Below are 13,997 nucleotides of genomic sequence, written 5' to 3'. Positions count from 1 at the left end.
GATGACTTGTTTTCTCGCCACTCTGAAAAATCCGCAGGAGTTTTAACTCTGAAACAGAAATATAATGGGAATATTCTGCCCACAAAAACAAATGCTAAAGGGCCCTTTGTTGGGCAAGGTAGCGATTACAACAATAATGTTATAATTATCTTTATTATATACGGCTACATCTTTAATGCAGAGAATAAACTATTGTTTCTTAAATTTGAGAATACGTTGAAAAACATGGCTTCGAAAGTATCAACTCTGCAATTATTTTGGGGGGAGATTTTAAAATGACTTTAAACCCTAAAAATGGTTGTTGGCCATCATCACATGATGAGCGCAAAAACGTATTTTTCAAATCTTTAATGGAACAGTTTAACTTGGTTGACATCTGGAGACTCAAACATCCAAATATACCATCTTTTACATGGAGTAATAAATCTAGAACAGCCTTTTCTCAAACAGACTTTTGGTTCATTTCTAGTGATTTACAGGATAAGGATATTTCAGTGAACATCTTACCGTGTCCACTAAGCGACCATCAAGCTGTTCATAATGATATTTTATGGCCGTCACAAAATGTCAGTAAAGTTGGAAGTTAAATAACTTGTTGCTCAAAATTACAGAGGTGCAAACAAAAATTTACAATTTTCTTTAAAAAGCACCATGATTCGGAGGAGCGGCAGACCCAGCATGAGGACACAGGTAGATGAGAGGTAAGTAAGGATGATTTTTATTCTTTCCTTCCAGGAAGATGGTGATAGCGTGAATGTGATCCAGAGAGGAGCGAAGCTTGAGGCATGGCTGGAGGTAGTAGCGCGGCTAGCGGAGGGTGGGGTTTTTCCAGAACAGCAGGGGGGCTCGAACTGACTTCCACACAGGTGACACTCGAGAGCAGGAATCCTGAGACAGGAATAAAAACATTAATTGCGGGATCAGCATAGGATGCATAAACATGAGCGAGACTGAGACCAGGTTAGTCACCATAAGGGGCAACGATCTGGCGATGAGTTGTGGAGCTGGGTCTCCTTAAGAAGGGCAGAGTTGATGAGGATGAATTGGTCACAGCTGGTGGAGTCGGGAGCAGAGCAGAGCAGAGGGGCGGGGCTGACAGAGGCACCATGACAAAAAATCTTTAATAAAGCCAAATTGGAGAATAATTTCTCAGTTAACTGGGAGTTGTTCAAATACGTATCAGCCAATTTTTTAAGAACATTTGGTGGCAACTTAGCCAAATGAAGAAAGCAACAAGAACATGATCTAATCACAGGCATCACGATACTTCCACAAAAACATCTGGACAGCCAGTCAGATGAGCAGAAAGTTGAAACGATCAAACTACAAGAGGACTTGGATCAAATTTACAAACGTCACTGCAGTTCAGGTTCAACAGCCATTAAGTGACGGAGGTAACAGTGCACATGTTGACAGCAACAGGATCAGATTCTACTTAAAACTCGCGCAAGGCAGGGATGCCCCTTATCGGTGTATCTGGTTCTTCTTTCTGTACAACTCCTCAACCTACATATCAAACTCAGTCCATTAAAAGGCTTAATTGTTACTAAGAGGGAAATATTCATAAGTCAACTAGCAGACGATACTGCTCTCTTTCTTCGAGAAACCACAAGTAGCTGTGGCGATTGACATTATCCAATCCTTTTCTAAAGCTTCTGGACTTATGCTTAATTTAAACAAAAGTGAAATTCTGCCTGTTAAAAACTGTTTAGTAACATCTATCCAATGTATTCCTGTAAAAACATCTGTAACATACCTTGGTATTCAAATTACTGAAGATATGCAATCCAGATGTTTTAAAAATTTCTCTCATATAATAGATAAAACCCAAAAAAAACCTTAATCAATGGCTGCAACGAGATCTATCTCTGAAGGGCAGAGTTCTGCTTAGAAAAGCAGAAGGGATCTCTCGTTTGACCTATGCATATTCATGAAAGTAAATTTTCCAATAAAAAAACCTGAATTCTTCTTACTGATACTAGAACTACAGCAAAATTTCAAATTAATTTCCATGTAAAAAAATGTTTTTATGGAAAACCAGTTTGTTTCTAAAAAATATAAAACTTATATTTCTGTTCCTTAAAGTTAAACATTTCAAAAGGTAAAAACAAATTTATTTTGTATTCAAACTTCTGTTGTATTGTTATAAATGCCGTATTTTTGTGTTGTATTCTGCAAATGTTCAATAAAAAACAGATAAAAATAGACTGACACTGACTGTAATGGCAATCTCCAAATGTGTGTAGATTTCTTTTACAGAGTGATCTCCCCAATACCTACCAGGAAGCAGTAGCATCAGCAGAGTCAGAGCAATGGAAGATTTCTATGGAGGAAGAAATGAAGTCACTGATAGACAACAAAACTTTCACCTTTACTAAGGTACCTGCAGGCAGGAAAGCAGTGGGGGGAAGGTGGGTCTATGCCGTTAAAACAGACGTTGACGGAGCTGATAAATTTAACCCTTGTGCTATCCTATGACCCCACCCTTACTTTGACGTGTTCTCCATACCATGACAAAGGTGGATAAAGGTGGAAAGATTTCATGTAATCCATGGACACCAGTGAAGATCACAAATCATTGAAGAAAAAAGGTTCAGAGCACTGTCCAGTGGGTCTAGATGACCCAACTTCCAATTTTAAAGTGCATAGGATAGAACAAGGGTTACAGCAAGGTTTGTGGCTAAAGGCTATAACCATAAAGAATGAAAAGATTTCAGTGTGACTTTTTCATCCACTGCAGACATGACAAATAGACTGTGAAATATTTGTGGAACAACTAAAATGTTTCAAAAAGCAGATAAAATAGGTCAAAACTGGCGTGTAAGCTACATAAGTCACTTTATGGGCTAAAGCAATCGGGTCGCATTTGACTGAAAACAGTTTTGAACAGAATCCTGCTGATCACTGTCTCTATTCTAGGGAAAGGGAGGATGAAAACATGATCCTTGTGATTTGGGTTGATATTATTCTAGCTGGAAGCAGTGAACTGGCTCTAAGTGATGTAAAGCAAATGTTAACTGACAGATTTAAATGAAGGATTTGGGAAGATTGAAACACTTTTTGGGTTTTGATTTCCATCATTGCAAAAAGGCAAAATTTCACAGAAAAAAATATGTGAATGAGACCTTAGAAAGATTTGGAATGGAAGAGTGTATGTATGAGTGTGTGTTTTTAGCATGTGTTCATACAAGGTTCTTTACAGTACGCTGATGACAGTGAAGTCTGCTTCTGCAGCAGAGCTGCACATGTGCAAATGTTCAGTGTGTGTATGATGGACTTCCTGATCCGAGGATTATGTTCTGGATCTTTCTATTATGAATAAATGTGCCCGTTATGCACAAAAGAGAAAGTTGCTCTACGTTTCTCCATCACGCCAAGAGGATACGGTTGCAGATACCGCCCCCTCCATTTTTAAAACGCTGCTGTTTAACAAAAACTTGGTTTATGCCACAAAACCAACCGTAGACATTCATTCATTCATTTTCTATTACGCTTTCTCCCTTTTGGGGTCACGGGGCTGCCGGAGCCTATCCCGGCCACTTGTGGGCGAAGGCAGGGGACAACCTGGACAGGTCGCCAGTCTGTTGCAGGGTAGAATATCCACAATCACACACCCATTCACTCTCACCTATGGACAATTTAGAGTAACCAATTAACCTATGAAGCATGGTTTTGGATGGTGGGAGGAAGCCAGAGACCCCGGAGAGAACCCACGCATGCACGGGGAGAACATGCAAACCCCACACAGAAAGGTCCCCCTTTGATGTTGTTTTTCATGTCCCCCAGCCGGGACTTGAACCGGGGGCCTTCTTGCTGTGAGGCAAGAGCGCTAACCACAGCGCAACCAACCTTAGACACTGAAACAGAATGAATCCAATGCAGAACTGTGTTGACACCTCTAATTCAAAGCTTCAATCAGTTTGAATCTCATGAAGAACATTTCAAAAATCCACATTTGGATCAGGCGTCTTCATCAGAGCACAACTCATGTTTCCAGGACTGTGACTCACCAATATATCCTCATTTCCTTTACACAATCTGTTTCCATCATTTGGATTTTTCATAAAAACTTGAGTTAGAATAGAATTGTTGCCCCAAAATGTCCAGTTTGAATAGTCTACAGTTTGTTGTGTTTGGTTGCTAGGTAACAGGGTCTTTAATGTCTATGATGTCATGGTGGCTTTCAGAGTTGAACTCCTGAATATGACGGTAAACATTTGGATTGAACAAAAATGGGATTGAAGCTCATGCTAAATCCTGATCTCAATGCTGAAAAAACCTCCTCCTAGATTCTGGTTGTTTGGAGAAGTCCTCCTCTTCCAAGAATTCCTGAAAAAAGCCCTCATTTCTCCTGACCATCTTCAAAGCCACTTTCTGCTTTAGTTTAGTCCAAACTTGCTTTATGCTGACAACATTTACAGCTTGAATCCATCTGAAGAATCCAAGGAAACAAACCAATCTAAGTCTGCATTCATGCCACTTCAGAACCAACAAAGCATGTTTCCAGGACGCTGACTTACCAATAGAACTTGGGATTTCCTTTGCAGAATCCTTCTCCGTGTGTTTTCCTTTGTTTTTCTCCCCAAAACCTAAAGCAGAGATTTTTGCTGAGCTGCAGAACAAACGTCTGACTGCTTTAACCGCCGTTGATGGTTTGTTGTGTTTCCCTCTATAGCTGCTATGGTCTTGGTATGGTTGCTAGGTAATGATGAGCAGCAGGTAGTGATGATGATGAGCAGCCTCTAGAATTTACTTTTTTTTGTGTAACCAGAAGCTGTAACATTTAGGGCACTAGGACCCAGAAAGAGGTCCAGGCAGTGACGGATTGCGCTATGGCGTTTCATATCTGCCATAAAGGGAAAGGGCGTGAAGACAACTGAGTGGGCGTATTCAGGTATTGAGTGAGAGAACCTTACAACCGCGCAGGCGCAATTCTAACCGAGCGACCCCGTATTTTACAACTGCACGGCTGCAATCCTCCTTTGCGCCCTCACCTGGATTTACGCTCAGTGTTTAGGGGGCGTTTTTGTGACTTGGGGGCAGGAACCTTTCTGGTTGATCTGATTGGCCGAAATTTGCATGTCTTATCGGTGAGGAAGTGGGGCGGGACCTTCATGTTTCAGAGGGGGAGGGGGCTAACAGGCAGCTCTTGAACTGCATGCGGGTCTCTGCCTTTTATCATATTTTCTATATACCATACCTTTACAACCATAAGGTGAAAGTCTTACATTTTTTTCAGAATGTACAGAGCGGCCCTAGTGTGTTGTTGTGTCACTTCGGTAAAGAGGATCTAGGAGAGAACAGCATGAGAACAATATGGAGAGAGAGAGGATGTGAAAGAACCCCCCCCCCCTCCATAGTACAAAGGTGCATTATGAGTATAATGCAGAACGACTCCGTTTTGGAAACCCTGGAAATGCAAAGAGACACGTTTATGAAGCACAGTTTAAACTGCAAGCTATCAGCTACTCGGAGGAACACGGGAATAGAGCAGCTGCAGTTCGGCTTTCTCGCAAAATTTAGTCTAATAATAATAATAATAATAATAATGTGGCATGACTGTGCTGATGAGTCTTCATTACCAGTTCATATTAATATGCACATGTCTTCGCTTTTTAAATCTTTATTGATTTTTACACAGTGGTGTTTCACAGTTCACAGAGGTTGCACTTTGTTGACGGTCCCTTGGCAGCCGGCTCGCTGCATGTGTGCATTTACAGGTTGAAGCGAACAATTCTGATTAAAAGGCAAAAAAAACGATCTTTTTTCTTTAGAAATGCATTTGTGGTTCACTCTCTGTGTTAATACAAAACGATTGAGATACTTGCTGACACATTTGAACGTTTATCAGAAGAGTTATTATAGCAGGAAGTCAGAATCTGTGAAGATCTTTCTATCTTTATCAAACCTCAGCTGCCAGAGGATTTAAAATAATGAATCTATGGTTCGCAAGTGAAGACGCTGGAAAACCATCTCCGACAAGACAAGAAGACGCAGCAGCAGCTGAGTTTCCACGGAAAAGGAGATTGCCTGTGGTGGAAGATCGACTCAAGCGCAGCCACTTCCAGCAGATGACAATGAAAAGCTGTCCATCCTCCGCTCCTCTAACAGGGACGCAGCGCCGGTGAGTTACGCCACACTTTGGCACTGTAGAACTTAAACTTGGGCTGATGCGTCTGCTTTCACTGTTCTTATGAGCAGCACGGCAAAGAGACGGACTCTGACGATGACGAAAGGGAAGCCGGCTTGTTTGATAGAAATTAGCCCTTGTGCTATCCTAGGCATTTTAACATTGGGAGTTGGGTCATCTAGACCCACTAGACAGTGCGCTGAACCTTTTTTCTTCAATGATTTGTGATCTTCACTGGTGTTCATGGATTACATGAAATCTTTCCACCTTTATCCACCTTTGTCATGGTAGGGAGAACACGTCAATGTCAGGGTGGGGTCATCTAAGATAGCACAAGGGTTAAGCTCAGCTGTTTCAGATACAGCAGATGAGGACTTTGATGACATTTTTGGATGCTGATTGAAAAAAAAAAAAAAAAATCATAACCAACTCAGTTTTGCTCCCACTGCCTTTTTAAAGCACACACTAGCATGTGTGTTTTAACATTAAATACATAAAAAAAAATCCATGACTGAAACAGTGCCATTTAATCCAGTGCTGTTGTATTGTACGGAGAGGAGTGTATTATAAAATAAAATGGATTTAATTACATGTTTGTGTGTGGCAGGTCAGTGTGTGGTGTGGCTCTTTGACCATCACAGTTAGAAATTTCGGCTCTTTGTGTCATACTTGTTCGCCGCCCCTGTTTGTGTTAGAGGCTTTAATATAAAAACACGGTGGATGTAATGTAATTAAAACATTCACCAACGACCCAAGACCAAGGTAAGAAAGTGTAGCGGGTTTTTTTGTGCTGTAAGTTTATCTCATGTGAAAAACACTGCATTTGTTACTGTTTGAATCCTTTTAATCCACCTTACAGCTGCCGTTTCTTTTCTATTAAAGCCCCAAACAGAAAGTCCCGCCCCGCTGCTTCGCTGGACTCGACATGCAAATTTTAGCCAATCAGATCAACTAGAAAGTTTCCTGCCCCCAAGTCACAAAAACGCCCCCTTAACACTTAGCGTAAATCCTGGTGAGGGCGCAAAGGAAGATTGCAGCCGTGCAGTTGTAAAATAGGGGGTCGCTAGGTTAGAATTGCGCCTGCGCGGTTGTAAGGTTCACTCACTCAGTTCCTGAATACACCCGCTCAGTTGTCTCCACACCCTTTCACTTTATGGCAGATATGCTGCGCAGCCGCACTTCCTCCAAACGCCACTATTCATCCAGCGCGTGGAGCGCCAGAGTCCAAACGGCTTAAGGCGCTTTGATAAAGCGCTCTGGAATCCAGCTATGGTGTGCTAAACGTCAGGTCCAGAACGGAAGATGCCATCAATGAAGTCTGTCTGTCAGCAGCAATCCAACGCTGATGGGGTTTAGCTTGTGGAGGATTTGAATGTTCATTTTGTAACAATATGGTATATTGTTTGTATAAGTTAATGGACCTGCCACTAGGGGGCAATGATGGTTTGTCTATTTATGTTGAAGTTCAGGAAGTGAGACCGGAGAATAAGAGATACAGGCCGACGGTGTAAATAAATGCAGACCCAGTTGGGATATTGCAACGAAGCTGGACTGTTTTTTTTGTGTGGAAACACCCACTTTAACATGGTGGCAGCGGTAGAGAACTCTACCCAGTTTTTTTAAGAGCATTTTTTTTCTCTCGTCGTTTGCTGCAGAGGTTCCGTGGAAGACGGTGAAGCGCTAACATTAGCAGAGCTTAGCATCATACACGGACGAGCTAGCTAAAATGGAAGGACTGAAAACTCCACAAGTACTGTGTCTGGACTCCAACAACCTGTCGAAAACATGGAAGACTTGGAGAGATGAGTTTCAACTTTATGTTGGATTGACAGTTGCCCCAGATGAGGAGGGTAAGAAAGTGACTCAATTCCGTTATTTGGTGGGAGAAAATGGCAGAGAGCTGCTGGATACACTAATGGGGGACAAGCCACAGTCTGACTGGAAGGTGGATGACATGATTGAAAAGTTTAACAATTACTGCAATCCCACGGTGAATGAAACAGTGGAGCGGTACAAATTTTTCACAAGAAATAAGGGCATCAGTGAGTCCATTGATAGTTATGTGACTGAACTGAAACTGCTCACCAAAACGTGCAATTTTGGCACTTTAAGAGACTCACTCATCCGAGACAGGATAGTATGTGGCATTAACAATGACGGCATGAGAGAAAGGCTTCTGAGAGAGAGAGCCATGACGTTGGACACCTGTATTCAACTCTGCAGAGCGGCTGAATTATCCCATGAGAACTGCAAAGCAATTTCAAGTACAACGGAGGAGGACGTTCACGCTGTACACAGGTCTCCTCACCAGCATCAGAGAAAAAGAGACAAAGAAAGCACAGTCGAATGCAAGTTTTGCGGCAGAACGCATCAAAGGAGCAAACTAAAATGTCCAGCATTTGGGAAAAAATGCAAAAAGTGTGGTAAGGAAAACCACTTTGCTGCAAAGTGTAAAGCCCGCATTGACACACGAAAGAAGAAAACAGTGCATCATATAACAGAATGTGAAAGTGAGTTTGAGGATATTTTGTGTGTTAAAGATGAGGCACAAGGAGAAAATGGAAAACCTGTTAGCTCTGACAAAATGAAAGACGCTAAACTGTTTGCAAACATGCTCTTAGGCAAAAAGATGGTAAAATTTCAAATAGACTGTGGAGCCACATGTAATGTGTTACCTGTTTACCTGCTAAACAAAGATGTAACACTTGATGAAACAAATTCTGTGTTAGTGATGTATAACGGTAGCAAAGTGAAGCCACTGGGTAAATGTAAAGTGAAGTTAAGGAACCCCAGAAGCCAAAAACTGTACCAGTTAGAGTTCCAGGTGGTAGGCAAAGACGGCCCTGTGCCACTGATTGGTAAAAGAGCTAGTGAAGCTATGAAGCTGATAAAAGTACACTATGAAAACATTATGACTATGGATAGCATTGTGACAAAAGGAGAAGACGCAAACGGGAAATGGACATTCGAACAAATTAAAACAGATTTTGCAGATGTGTTCACAGGAGACGGTTGTCTGGAAGGAAAATACAAAAGGGAAGTGGACCAGTGCGTGAAGCCAGTACAACTCCCAAAGCGACGAGTGCCTGTCGCCATGATGAAGCCACTAAAGGAGGAGCTTCAGAAGTTGGAGCAGAGAGGTATTATCACCCCAGTTGACTGTAGCACAGATTGGATCAGCAGCATGGTGGTTGTGCAAAAGCAGAACGATAAACTCAGAGTTTGCATTGATCCAAAGCCCTTGAATAAGGCACTCAAAAGAAGTCACTTTCCATTGGCTACTATTGAGGATGTACTTCCAGACATGTCTAAGGCAAAAGTGTTCACAGTTTGCGACGTTAAGAATGGATTTTGGCATGTGAAACTCGCAGAGGAGTCGAGTTACCTCACTACCTTCTCCACTTCATTTGGGCGCTACAGATGGCTTAGAATGCCCATGGGGATTAGTCCAGCACCTGAGGTTTTCCAGAGAAAACTGACCCAAGCTCTGGATGGGCTGCCAGGCCTTTACATTATTGCTGACGATGTGCTTATAACAGGCCAAGGTGAAAGTCCGGAAGCAGCCATCCAAGACCATGATGCAAAGTTGAGAAAATTCCTGGAACGCTGTCAACAGAAAAACATCAAACTGAACCCAGAAAAGTTTAAACTGAGACAACGTGAGTGCACATACATCGGACATCGTCTCACAGCGAATGGACTTAAGATTGACCCAGACAAGGTGCGTGCAATTGAACAAATGACGAGGCCCACAGATGTGAAGGCAATACAAAGACTGCTAGGCATGGCTAATTATTTAGCTAAGTTTTGCCCACATCTTTCCAATCAGTGTGCAGTGTTAAGACAGTTGACCCATAAAGACACTGAATGGGAATGGACAGATCATCATAAGAATGCTTTCGTGAATATTAAACAGACGATTGCAGATGCTCCTACCCTAAAGTACTACAACCCAGAAGATGATCTGGTGGTGCAATGTGACGCATCAGACGCAGGTTTGGGTGCAGCACTCCTACAGAAGGGAAAGCCCATCGCATATGCAAGTAGAGCACTCACGCAAACAGAACGCGGTTATGCTCAGATCGAGAAGGAGTTCTTAGCTATGGTTTTCAGTGTCGAGAAGTTCCATCAGTACACTTATGGTCGCAAAGTCACCGTCCAATCTGACCATAAGCCCTTAGTGACCATAGTTAGAAAACCACTGTTAAGTGCACCAAAGAGACTCAAAAGAATGATGCTACGTATTCAGAAATATGACCTGAATGTGGTGTACGTCCCAGGCAAAGACATGTTACTGGCAGACACATTGAGCAGAGCATACCTCCCAGAAGGTGCACACCAGGACTCTGGAGAAGCTGAAATAGAGACTGTTAATATGTTGCAACATTTGCCTATTTCCCATGACAGTCTTAGCCAGATCAGAACAGCAACAAAAGGTGACAAAACTCTACAAATGATTATCAAAATGATGCAGCAAGGATGGCCTTCAGATAAAAGAGCAATACCAACTGAAATAAATCCATACTTTTCTTTTCAAGAGGAACTCAGTCACCAAGATGGCATTGTGTTTAAAGGAGAACGTGCGGTTATCCCTTCTTCCCTCCAGGAGGACATCACCAGGCGCCTGCACTCATCTCATTTTGGTGCAGAAGGATGCCTAAGGAGAGCCAGGGAATGCGTGTTCTGGATTGGCATGAGTGACCAAATCAAGAAACATATTGCTCGTTGGGATATCTGCAGGTCAGTAGATGACAAACAACAAAAGGAAACACTCCACCCACATGAAATACCAAACAGGCCGTGGGCCAAAGTGGGTGTTGACTTATTTCAGTTTGACAACAAAGACTATCATGTAATAGTTGACTATTACTCCAACCTTTGGGAGATAGACTTTCTGCCAGACACCAAATCGAGCACAGTGATCAAAAAATTAAAAGCTCATTTTGCCAGATACGGCATCCCCAACACTGTAGTCTCAGACAATTGACCACAGTACTCTTCTCAAGAGTTTCAGAGATTCAGCCTACGGTGGGAATTTGAACACAAAACCTCATCCCCAGGTTTCCCACAGAGTAATGGCAAAGCCGAGTCAGCTGTTAAGACGGCCAAGAGACTGTTACACAAAGCCAAAGCTTCTGGACTAGATCCTTATCTTGCACTCTTAGACCATCGCAATACACCATCCCAGGGACTGGACAGCAGCCCAGCACAAAGGCTACTGAGTCGCCGCACACGGACATTGCTTCCAGTCAAACCCAGTCTACTCAAGCCCAAAGTACCTCAAGCCAAAGAAGCACTGCTTAACAACCAACATCGTCAGTGTGCTTACTACAACCGATCAGCCAGAGACCTCAGTCCTTTGAAAGTAGGTGATGTTGTGAGAGTTCAGCCTTTTCAGCCCCACAACAAATGGAGGAGAGGCTTGGTGAGAAAATCTGTCGAGGATAGGTCCTATGAGGTTGCAATGGAGTCAGGTGCTGTGCTGAGGAGAAACCGTAGGCACCTCAGGCGTTCTCACAACATAACACCAACAGTACCCCTTGATATTGAGACGGTTGACCCGGAAAGTGCCCAAGCAGAGTTAGTACAAACTCAACCGACCCCTGAGAGACCAATAACAACCAGAACTGGTAGGGTCATTCACAAGCCAAGGCGCTACAAAGACACTCCTGTAAAAAAAAAAAAAAAAAAAATCAAACATTTGTTTGAAAAGTTTGGATTGTGTTATGGTAAACTGATTTAGCTGTTCTAGACATATGTGATGATTCTTTTTATTTTGACCGTACAAAGAATAACATTGAGCAGTAGCTTCCAAAAAGAGAAAAGATGTAACAATATTGTATATTGTTTGTTTAAGTTAATGGGCCTGCCACTAGGGGGCAATGATGGTTTGTCTATTTATGTTGAAGTTCAGGAAGTGAGACCGGAGAATAAGAGATACAGGCCGACGGTGTTAATAAATGCAGACCCAGTTGGGATATTGCAACGAAGCTGGACTGGTTTTTTTGTGTGGAAACACCCACTTTAACACATCTGCTCTCAGGTTGGTTCTTTGCTGGAAGCCCCATCCCTCAGTTCAGTCAAGTTAGAAAGATGCTAACCAGCTGTTCCTTCTGTCACCATGGAAACACAGACCGCTTTAAAGTCGGACAGGATTTTCACGGAGTGGACTTATAGACGTGGAGGATAAAAACTCCAAGATGAATTCATCAGACATGAATCAAACAGTCTTTTCTACATAGAACAGAATGAAATCCACTGTGTTTTAGCAGCGTCTGTAGCATCACAGAGACGGTGTTCCACCAAAAACTGGGACCTTTCACATGTTGTTTCCTGGTGACAGAGCTGCAGCTTTAATGTCAATGATATAGAACAGTGTTTTTCAACCAGTGTGCCGCGGCACACTAGTGTGCCGTGGGAGATGGTCAAGTGTGCCGTGGAGAAATTGCCCTGATTCACTGATCTAAAAACATTTTCCATCTCCAGGATTTCAGCTCTGTGTTCATCCAAACAGGCCCTGATAAAACACTGAGTAGTTAGGAGTATAAAAGATCTTAAAATTACTTTTTCTTTGTGTTTATTTAATTCTATTAAAGACATTTTGATAAGAATCACGGTACCGCGATTTAGCTGCAGCTATAACTGTGTAAGGAAAAGTCTGGCCCCTTCCTTGTTCTTAATTCTGCTGATAAAGTCGCTCAGTTCTAACAAAAATACCAGCTAGAGCTCGTCTTTAGTGGTGGTTCATCTCTTAGAAAAAAACAGCTGCAACTTCCTGCTTTTTCTGCCACAATTATCACAAAAATCCACGTGAGATTGCACGGGGGGGGGGGGGGGGGGGGGGGGGGCGGTCGATCAATACAGACCATGAATCTCTGTTTTTTTTTTTTTTTGGGATGCTGGTGTGCCGCGGGATTTTTGTCAGGGTGAAAGTGTGCCGTGGCTCAAAAAAGGTTGAAAAACACTGATATAGAAGAAGAAGAATACAAAACATTGGACTGTTTTCATGTGATCACATGGAAGCAGAATTAGGAAATCTGTCCTTGTTTTGTCAGCATGTTTGAATTGGAGTTTACAGTTAGATGACAAAAAAGACGTGTTCAGACCAATTATTAATGACTTATGAGCAATTTTCTTTAAACAAATCAGAAAATAGTTCAAAAAGTAAAACGCCAAAGGCATTTCTATGTAAAATAGTGTTTTAATTTGGGCGGTAAAAAAACATGTTTGTGACTCAAAAATTGAATTTCAGCCCGTGTGGAGGTATTTCAGTTCATTAAAACGGCCAAAAATGAGTAAGGAACTAAGTGATCTGTTCTGTTCGGCTGAGAGCGCTCCCTGCTGGTAGGAGACAGAACCACATCAGCTGCTTTTCTTTGGTCGTTCAGAAACAGTCTGGAGACTCTAAAAAACCTCCACTTCCTGAAGCAAACGGATGCAGAGCATCATGTTTGATCCTCTTCCTTCAGAAACGGCTCCATTGTTCCATCGCTCAGCAGTTTGACTAAAGCAGCTGAGAGTCTTGATGCAAACAGACCTCAGCAGCTCATCCAGAACGCCATGACAGAAGCACATGCAGCTGCTGATCCAAGTCCTGACTATGAGGTGAGACCTTTCTGTTCTGCTTGGACCACACTTCAACATGAACTTCATTTCCCATCATTCCATCTGTCAGGAGAGAACAGCTGCAATGCAAAGCTCTCAATTTACCGGTCGATCTTTGTTCCAATACTCACCTATGGTCATGAGCTCTGGGTCATAACCGAAAGAACGAGGTCCTAAATAAAAGCGGCTGAAATGAGCTTCCTCTGTAGGGTGAATGGGCGCTCCCTTAGAGAAAGGGTGAGAAGCTCAGTCACCCGCCAAG

The sequence above is a fragment of the Oryzias latipes genome, chromosome 2 (assembly GCF_053564925.1).
Source record: "Oryzias latipes strain Hd-rR chromosome 2, Olatipes_Hd-rR_3.1".
Lineage (NCBI taxonomy): Eukaryota > Metazoa > Chordata > Actinopteri > Beloniformes > Adrianichthyidae > Oryzias > Oryzias latipes.
This window is presented reverse-complemented; position numbering follows the sequence as displayed.